Raw genomic sequence first — 10,738 nt, 5'->3', positions numbered from 1 at the left:
CTTGCCCTCCCTCTTGGCCAGATTACTGGCCAAGTCCCTACTACAGAGAAATTTTGGGTCAGATTTGGGAAGAGTGGTCACTGATGTTAAGGGAAGAGAAAACATGTGTTTTTCCCAGCAGAGCTCAGGAGAGATCCACAGCACCAGAGGCAGAGATCAGAGAAGCAGCCTAAAGCAGGAGTGCTTAAAAGGGAGTTAGAAGCCATTCTCTCAGATGGGCATTAACATTGGTGGAGGGAAAAAAAGAAAAAAAAAACTACCCCTCTTAATAGGCACTCTAGCAGAGGAGTTCTAAGGAAGATATTTCGTTAAGAAGGTTGGGGTAAAGTGGACCCTTTGCTCTCTGAGTAGCCAGTGCAAACTAAATTCAGATTTTTCTCAGATCTGGCATACCATCTTTCCCTATGAATGCTGGCAAATGGTCAAGAGTGATTTAATCATAATTTTGCAATCCCCATGAAATGACTAATCAGAGTGATAAGTATTAATGGATGCTAAAATCATTGGGTGGAGTTGATTGGAGACAGAATATTCAGAGTCTTAAGGTATCACCCCACAGGTAAGTTTTTAACTATGAGTGAAAAAAAAGTAACTTTATAATGGAGAGATCTAGCAGATGTTGTCTTTGCCAGGTGATCAAATTTAGCTTCCCCAATGGTGGGGCAGCTTTCGACCACGTGACTCCCCAAGTTATGTAATGAGAAGTACATGACATTGTCGACATAGTAGTGTTGCCAAAGAGGCTTAACCTGAATCTAATCCTGAGGAGGTAATCAAATAAGTCCAGCATATGGGGCACATTGACAAGGCCTGGACTTTAAAAGAAATTTAATGTCACAAAAAACAAAAAAGGAGAGATGTTTGTTCTAGATTAAATTAGACTAAAAAGACAAAAACAACCAAGTGCAATAAACCTTGATTGAATCTGAGAAAATCAACAGCAATAAAAACCATTCTTAAGGCAACTAGAGAAATTTGATTGTAGACTACACATAGATGATATTATTGAGTTAATATCAGTTTTCTTAGGTGTGATAATGGGATCATGGTAATATTGGAGCACGTTTCCATCCTTTTTCCATGCATGCTGAATAATTTAGGGGCAAAGTGTCATAATGTCTGCAGCTTTCAAGTGCTTGAAAGAGAGAAAAGCTGTTAACAACAGGTGAATCTAGGTGGAGAATTAAAAAAAGATTAAAAAAAAACTCAAAGCAGTCTATTTCTTCATTACTTCATCAAACTTTTTTTTTTTTTTGCCATGACCTTGGGTAGCTTTATGCTTATAAGCATAAACTGTGCTTCTTAATGTGCTAAATTAAATTAGATTGAAATCTTTAAAAGCATCATAGCAAGAAAATTGCTCTGCAAAGCTTTTTAGACATAAAAGAACTTCTAATTTGTGTAGGAGTATAAGTGAAGATATGGTAAAGTGGGAAAGAGAGCCACAAAATAATAAAAAGAACACTTTTCTAGGAGTCAGAGCACCTTTGGGTCCAGCACTTAACCACAGGATATGTTAGATTCCTCCAGCACTGTGGAGCTGATGGTACTGCCTTCATCATCCTGCGGTACAGGTATAGGAGAAACAGGATGTGAAAAGGCTTTATCTACTGGAAACAAGTATGCAAGTGAAGTGATCTGTGTTATCACGCCATGGTGATGTCCTATTAGCAGTGGTTCTGGAATTTTATTATACCTAACAAGCAACTGGAAAGCTTGTTAAGAGTGTAGATTTCCGGGGCGCCTGGGTGGCTCAGTGGGTTAAGCCTCTGCCTTCGGCTCAGGTCATGGTCTCAGGGTCCTGGGATCGAGCCCCACATCAGGCTCTCTGCTCAGCAGGGAGCCTGCTTCCCCCTCTCTCTCTCTGCCTGCCTCTCTGTCTACTTGTGATCTCCCTCTTTCTGTAAAATAAATAAATAAAATCTTTAAAAAAAAAAAAAGTGTAGATTTCCAGTCCAGCCTTGGGGATTCTGAATCAGTAGCTCTGGGTTGCACCGATCATTTGCTTTGTGAGAGCACCCCCAGATTCTCTGGTGGGAGGGAATCTGAAAAACACACTTAGAGAGCTGTCGTGGAGGTCACTATGATCTAAAATCCTTGCTACTCAATGTTTGGTCCATGGACCAGCAACATCACTAGCACCTAGGAGCTTGTTAGGAATGCAAAATCTGGCTCCACACCAGATTTACTGAATCAGAATCTGCAATTTCAACAGAGTGCTCAGGTGATTCCCATGCACATTAATATTTGGGAGCCAGAATGATTGGTGACCTCTCTTTCTAGCCTTGGTCTGATTCTCAGCTTGCTCTCCAATAGAACTGGGCCTTGCTGCTCCTGAGGCCTTTAACCTTACTTAGCTCTTCCCTCTGCTTCTCTTTTTTTCTGGCTTCTCATTGGTGACAGATATTTGATAAACGTAACCAAAGTTGCTTATTTTCTCCCATGCTGTAAATAGACTAATCAGCATACTGATTAGGTATCTAAACCTAGTTGAGGTATTTACTAGGTATGTGATTGCCTTTTCTTTTTTATTGTGCTGACATAAAATTTACCATTTTAACCACTTTTTTTAAAAGATTTTATTTATTTATTTGACAGAGAGAGATCACAAGTAGACAGGCAGGCAGAAAGAGAGGGAGGGAAGCAGGCTCCCTGCTGAGCAGAGAGCCCGACGCGGGACTCGATCCCAGGACCCTGAGATCATGACCCGAGCCGAAGGCAGCAGCTCAACCCACTGAGCCACTCAGGCGCCCCATTTTAACCATTTTTAAAGATTTTATTTATTCATTTGAGAGGGAGAAAGAGCGAGCATGGGTGGGGGAGGGGCAGAGGAGAGGAACAGACTCCCTGCTGAGCAGGGAGTCCATGAGGGGCTCAATCCCAGGACCCTGTGATCATAGCCCAAGCCAAAGTCAGATTCTTAACCAACTGAGTCACCTAGGCACCCCCATTTTAACTATTTTTAAGTGTACAGTTCAGGTATGTGATTTATTTATTTATTTGAGAGAGAGAGAGAGAGAGAGAGGTGCCTGCGTGGCTCAGTTGTTAAATGTCTGCCTTTGGCTCAGGTCATGATCCCAGAGTCCTGGGATCGAATGGGGCTCCCTGCAGGGTGGGAAGGAAGCCTGCTTCTCCCTCTCCCACTCCCCCTGCTTGTGCTCCCTCTCTTGCTGTGTCTCTCTCTGCCAAATAAATAGATAAAATCTTAAAAGAGAAAGAGCATGAGCAGAGGGAGGAGCAGAGGAGGAAGCAGACTCCCCACCGAGCAGGGAGCCCGATGTGGGGCTCAATCTGGGGACTCCAGGATCGTGATCTGAGCTGAAGGCAGTTGCTTAACCAACTGAACCACCAGATGCCCCAGATATATGATTTTTTTAATTAGCATGTAATGTATTATTTTTTTCAGGGGTACGGGTCTGTGAATCATCAGTCTTATACAACTCATAGCACTCACCATAGCCAGGTATGTGATTTTGAACAAGTCACTTAACATCTCCAATCTTCATTTCATATTCTTTGAAATATAGATGAGGGACACCTGGGTGGCTCTGTTGATTGAGCATCTGACTCTTGGTTTTGGCTCAGGTCATGATGTCAGGGTCTTGAGATCAGGCCACACATTGGGCTCCACACTCAGCAGAGTCTGCTTGAGAGTCTCTCTATTCCTCTCCCTCTACCCCTCCCCCCCAAATAAATAAATCATTTTATATATATATATATATATATATATATATATATATATATATATGATATTACCTATTTCTGCAGAGTACTTTAAGAATTAAATGAAATAATTACAAAGGTGCCTAAGACCCACAGAAGATGTTAATAAATGCTAACTCCCTTCCTTCACTTGAAGTAGGTTTCAGACACCCCTGGTTTGTTTTTATGTTTTGTTTTTTTTTTTTAAGATTTTATTTATTTATTTATTTGGCAGAGAGAGAGAGAGGGATCACAAGTAGGCAGAGAGGCAGGCAGGAGGGGCGGAAGCAGGCTCCCTGCTGAGCAGAGAGCCCGATGCGCCATGCTGGGCTCCATCCCAGGATCCTGAGATCATGACCTGAGCCAAAGGCAGAGGCTTAAACCACTGAGCCACCCAGGCGCCCCAGATACCCCTGGTTTTACAACAGATGTCATCTACTGAAATTAACTCCTAGGAATTTTAAAAACATATGCAAAAATCTACACATCATTGCCTTAGAAGAAGGTAATTTGTAAAACAGAAGTATTCTATCATCTATAGAATTGGGTAATTTGAAACAGCTAATGGAAACAGTTACCATTTACATTTTGTTCGGAAAATTACATTTTGGGAAGCAGCAACCCTTTTGTGCCCATTATATAGGAATTCTTGTATTGACTGTACGTAAATTGTTTTAGAAACAATTTAAGTACAACCATTATCCTAATATTGATAACTTTTACAAGTGGAGCTTTCAACCTTGGGACTGGTCCTCTTGGATGCAGTATTTGAATTCCATTTATGTGCTCGTTATCTGTTCAATTTGGGTTACATGCAGTAAATTGAAGAGATTAGTTTAGCTTGAGAATTGGACTAATGAAAACGGGGCAATGGAATTTAGAGATCCCCTCCTCCAACATCCTTATTTTACAAACAAGGAAATTAATATTGAGAAAGACCTAGTCACTTGTCCTCACTCATATGAGTTACCAGCAAACCTGGGACCAGAGCCCAGGTTCCAAGAGTGTGTCCTGGTGTCATCTGACTTTGAAGAGTGGGTGATACTGCAGAAGCATAGGTGATGGGAAGGGGTTGTAGAGAGGCTGATAGCACTCCAGCTGGAGAGATCAGTGAACGTTACTGCACAAAGCCAGGCTCTAAAATAGAGAGGCTTAATGAGTGTACTCAGGGAGTGTCAGAGAGGGAAGGCTAGAACAGGGGAGGTTAAGATGAAATTCTGTGATGTCAGAAGAGAGTCTGGGATTCTCTTATAACAGAATATCAGAAGAGAGTTTTAGGGACTCCTTTTTAAAATTTATTTTATAGTTCATACAGCTCTTCCATATTTGTATTCTCATATAATCATTGTAGCAATCTTGGGAAAAAGATATTATACAGATGATATTCTGATGTTCTAGAGGTCAGATTGTTTGCAAAACTAAGATTTGAAATGAACCCAGGCTCCGAATAGAAAGGCTATGTATTATGATTTTTTTTTTTAAGATTTTTAAATAATCTCTGCACTCAGCATAGGGCTCAAACTCACAACCCCAAGATCAAGAGTTGCATGCTCTACTGACTGAACCAGCCAGACACCCCACGTGTATTGCGATTCTTAAAAGCACGAGCTCTGGAGCAGACCACCTGGGTTCAAATCTCTATGGCCCCATTTAGAAGCCATATACACTTGAGAGGGAAAAAAAAATGACTAAAACTCAGTATTTACGTGCCAGGGTATGTTCTAAACACATAGAACTAAACACACAGTACTCACTTCATCCAACATCCCTATTACTCATTATCATCACTGTTTTAAAGCTTTCTCCCCCAGAAGAGAGACAAAGGAAAGAAGTAAGGAAGGGGTGCCTCAGTAAAGGATGAAAAACAGGGATGCATTTCTTCCTAGATGCTCTGTTCTTTGACTTATTATCTCAACTCCTTGGTATTCCACGGGTTCCCTCAGATACTGTGGCAGATTATATGGTTGTTCAAAATATTCACCTCTTCCCCTCACCTTTTTTTTTAAAGATTTATTTTATTTTTTTTTAAGATTTTATTTATTTATTTGACAGAGAGAGATCACAAGTAGGCAGAAAGGCAGGCAGAGAGAGAGGAGGAAGCAGGCTCCCTGCTGAGCAGAGAGCCCCATGCAGGGCTCCATCCCAGGACCCTGGGATCATGACCTGAGCCGAAAGCAGAGGCTTTAACCCACTGAGCCACCCAGGCACCCCATTATTTGTTTATTTGACAGACAGAGATCACAAGTTGGTAGAGAGGCAGGCAGAGAGAGAGGAAGGGAAACAGGCTCCCCGCTGAGCAGAGAGCCCTACATGGGGCTCAATCCCAGGACCCTGGGATCATGACCTGAGCTGAATGCAGAGGCTTTAACACACTGAGCCACCCAGGTGCTCCTTCCCCTCACCTTCTTTTTTTTTTTTTTTTAAGATTTTATTTATTTATTTGACAGAGAGAAATCACAAGTAAGCAGAGAGGCAGGCAGAGAGAGGAGGAAGCAGGCTCCCTGCTGAGCAGAAAGCCCGATGTGGGGCTCGAACCCAGGACCTGGGATCATGACCTGAGCCGAAGGCAGCGGCTTAACCCACTGAGCCACCCAGGCGCCCTTCCCCTCACCTTCTTAAGAGGACTCTACTTCCCTCCCTTTGACTTTGGCCAAGGAAATATTAGTTACTTGCTTTGGCCAAAGAAATATCAGCAGATTTAACACTGAAATTTGAAATGTGCTTCCGCAGTTGGGCTTGTTCTCTTGTACTTCTGCCATCACAATGAGAAGGGCTTCCCCTGCGTAACAGCACCTGCCCCTTCAGTCTGGGGCTCAGAGTGACCACATGAGAGTAGATCTGCCCAGCTGTCCCCCGGACTTCCCAGTGGCCGAGTGGCTGGACGGACCACCCTGCAGAGGAGCTAATATTAGCCCATCCAAAGACACTCATCGAGACTCAAGGATAAGAATCTAGATCCAGGGGTGCCTCACCAGCAGAGCATCAACCTCTGAGCTCCCTTCTTGGTTACCCTGGAAGCTGAATGAGAAGATGGGACAAAAAACTGAAACCTTAACTTCTACATTGACTGTAGGATTTTCTCTATAACAAGTTATCATTTTTATCAAAAATAACCAACTTCCTAAAGAACAGGGTTTGGAATTTTTTTTCCCTAACAAACCCATAAAGAGAAAACTGAAATCAGAATCCAGTTAAATCTCTTGGCAGTCACCAGGAGCTAAGAAAGGGAGCCCATGTTTATGGATAGAGAACTTCCCACTCTGAGCCCTTTAATGAAGGTACATGATTAATATTATACACACACAGGCAGTGCACTGAGGGCATTTTGCAAGTAGAGCTAGTGCTTCTGATCCTCTCACTCACAAACAGGAGGATCACCATTCTGCTCATTCCAAGGAGTGGCAACAGTGAGAGAACCTTCTCTCATAATCTGGAGATCTGGAGAATGTAGGATCGGAAGTTTTCCACCTCGTGATAATAAACTGCACTGGTAGGGTAACAGCTAGCTCGCAAACCCAACAGTTACAGTGGGTAATGGAGGTTCGATAGTATGGTCTTCAAAAATCTTAACTCCAATCATTCTTCTATAAATTGAATCTCATTCTAAATGCACCAAAGGACTGTTGAAGAAAATGTCATGTTGAAATGCTTCACCAAGAAAATAATCCCACTCTTGGATCCCTCGTGGAAGTTGTCTATACTGGGTGTTCCTAAACCACAGTGTACTTGGGGTACTTCCCCTATAAGGCAGCCTTCTCTACAGGACAGCATCCACATCACAATGACAACAATAATGTTAAAATGCTTTACATCACTCTTTATTTCAAAAGTGCTTTACTAACATAGACTAATCTTCACAACATTTAAGGGAGGTAGATAAGTATTACACCACTTTCACAGATGGAGAAACGGAGGCAAAGATTAGTAAATTGTGTTGAAGAGCATAATATATGGCACGGTTAGGTAAAGACTTTGTCGCTGTCATGGATCACTGGTGATCCTTCCCATGACTTCTGAGTCCCACCAACACAAAAGTAGCAGACGCAGCCTGGAAGCAGGTTGTCCACAGTCTGGCTAGTCTAAGGTACGCGGCACCTCGTTGCTACCCGATGTTGAATGTGCTGCCCTTTGGCAAATATTTCCCTCACACCCGTTCTCACATGACTCCACCTCTGAAACAGGGGAGAGTGGGAGCTGTTGTGGGTCCAGAAGGAGGAGCTGGAGGAACAGGGCCGGGAAGGTGGAAGATAGAAAATATGAACTGATATCAATGCAAGGGTGAGGGAGAACAGGAGGACCGGTTGGAAGCAGCCCAACAAAAAGGAAACCCACAGCAGAAAAGAAGTGTCACTCCACTTGAAAAACTCAGACATCCAGAAATGCTATTAAAAGGGTAATTCTTAGCAATGACATTATAGAACCACTCCTCGTGGCTTTGCCAAATATAATTATCGGGTCCTTCTGACATTCCAAGGAGGCAGAGCCATTCCTTCCCCTGGTCCAGGCCAAGTGCTGATGTAATTGACCTGACACTGCAGAGGCTGTTGACAACTCAAATGCACTCTGCCACCATGCCACCTCTCTTCCTCCACTCTCTTCTAAGGGGAAAAAAAAAGGTCAATGCATTTTATGATTCTCTCTGCAAAATTCCTAAAACATTCCCTAAATTTTTGCTGCATAACAGGGTAGGATTCCGTGTTTGACCTTTGTAAAGGGGCTGTGATAGGCATACATGGGGACCACCAGCCCCCCTCAGCCAATGCCCCTTTATACAACATGGGACACTAAGGAAAGAACCTTTTCTGCTCTTTCTGGCACAAAGCTATTATAAGAGATGGTGACGTGCACCACCAGCTGCAATGGAAGTACTGGGGGCAGAGGCAGCACCAAATGAGGGGGCTGACAAGGACCCAAGGAGGGGCTAGAGCGTAGGATGGACAGAGAGAAGAGGCAGAAGTCGGAGCAAAGAGGGGACAAGCAAAGCAGAGATGGGCACAGGGGCTCGTGTTTGAGGCTGAGTGGCAGGTAACAGCATTAGTTCATCTCTTGGCCTCTCCTGGTTTGGGTCAGAGCCAGAAATGCATCCTTTCTACCTCTATTTTAATCAGCAGCATTATTCTTTCAGGCATCTAGCTTTAACACCTCGCCCCTCCTCTCCAACAAAAGCAATCAACTGCCAAGCCTGACTGATTCCACCTCTGCAGTGCCCTTCACTTTGCTCTCCCTCAGTCCAACTACAGCCTCCTCTAGATCCTCTTATCATCTCGTCCTAACCAGGGCCAGACCCTCCCACCTCATCTCCCGGGCTCCAGTCTTCTCTAAACTCAGTTGCACCTTCTCATCTTCCTCCTGGAGCACAGTGTTGATCATGCTACTGCCCAATTTGGAAATTCACCGTGTTCTCACTGCCTCCTGGTTATGTGTCTCATCATCTTGAATCTTCAACAGGACCTTGCATCTAGCAAAGGTTCGCCTCTTTCTGAATCTCCATCTGTCCAAATGCCAACTCTAAAGACTTAACTCAGATGCCACCTCCTCCAGGAGGCCTTCCTTCCTCCTGGAGGAGGTGGCATTTGCTCTGAGCTACAGATGCACGTGAAGACATGCGCTAATGAGGTACCTGACAGCTGTGAACAAGTCTTACCTCCCCTACTGGCTGGCTGTGTCCATGATTTGGCCGGGTGGGGGATTGTGAACTGCAATAAATTTGTCTATTCCCTACAGCATCTACCAAGAAATGCTTTTGCATTTCCACTTCAGGTAAGGAACTGCTCAACAGTGAAATGAACATATATCTGTCCATGAATGGAGACACCAAAGTACACTCTGGGTATGATCTGGCTCTCAGGACAAAACAAATCCTTTACAGAACTTTGAGGGATGGGACAGGGGCAGACAGGTGGGAGGGACCATTTGTTTGGAATAGAGAGAGCTGGGACAGAACTTCTCTTTTGCTGTTTACTAGCTACTGGACTGGTACAAGATGGTTCTTCTCTGAGCATCATTTCCTCACTTCTGCATGACCTCACAAGGTTAAGGATCAAATGAGGCACATCTGTGAGCTCGACACCACTGGTTCTCAATCCCAGTGATGTACCATAATTTCCAATAAAGTTTTCCCAAAATGTAGAGGACCAAGCCGCAACCTGGGTCAACAGAATCAGAATCTTCTGGGAGTGGGGCCAGGTGGGACTAGTTATTTACAAAATACTATTTCTAATGCATAGCCCAGGTTGAAAACTGTTATAAACTCATAAATACCATTAACAGTAGAGCAAGATGCTTTAGGCTTCTGGTTTCATTATCCTTTATTTGGCTAGGAATTAGTTCTGTTTCTATACTTTCATTATGTGTGTGAGCATTTTTTGTATTGTGTTCTGCATGGTTGTGTTTAAGTGCTTAAGTGATAAATTCTGAGAGAGGATGATAACCGGCACACTGCTGTACACAATGTGTACCTAACCCAATTGTGGGGGTGGGGGTGAGGGTGGGGAGAGAGTAAGTAAAAACTTCACAGAGTCCTCTGAAACCTTGCTACACAGAAGTGTGCTGACCAGGCAGGCAGAGCTGGCATAACCTGGAAGCTTACAAGAAATGCAAAATCTCAGGTCCCACTCCAGAAGCTGCACATTAACAAGATTTCCAGATGGATCAGTAGGTGAAGCAAAGCAAAATTTCTCTCAGTTCACATCTGTGCTGAGGGTCTGCTGTTCCCTGCCCTAATCCTGAGGAGGTGGGAGGGCATGGAGAGTCAAGTCCTGTCTTCCATAAACCGTTTAGGCTTGAGACTTTATCGAAATGTGTCTTGTCTAAAGGGTCCATTTGGTAAAAGCTAAATGAAGAACACAAATCCTTGCAAAAGGATCCTTCCTTTCAAAGACTAGTCTTCACACCTTTCCTTCAAATCACCAGTTCCTCTAAGGTATTTAAAATATGATCAGAGGAGAGAATAAACTGATATCCACGTAAGTTTTATGCAGTGCTTCAATAACATGTATATGTTTATCTTACTGAACTTCTAGTCCTCAGGACCCAA

Source organism: Lutra lutra, chromosome 13 (genome assembly GCF_902655055.1).
Source record: "Lutra lutra chromosome 13, mLutLut1.2, whole genome shotgun sequence".
In the NCBI taxonomy this organism is placed as follows: domain Eukaryota; kingdom Metazoa; phylum Chordata; class Mammalia; order Carnivora; family Mustelidae; genus Lutra; species Lutra lutra.
The sequence above is the reverse complement of the archived record's forward strand: the minus strand, read 5'-3'. Positions refer to the sequence as shown.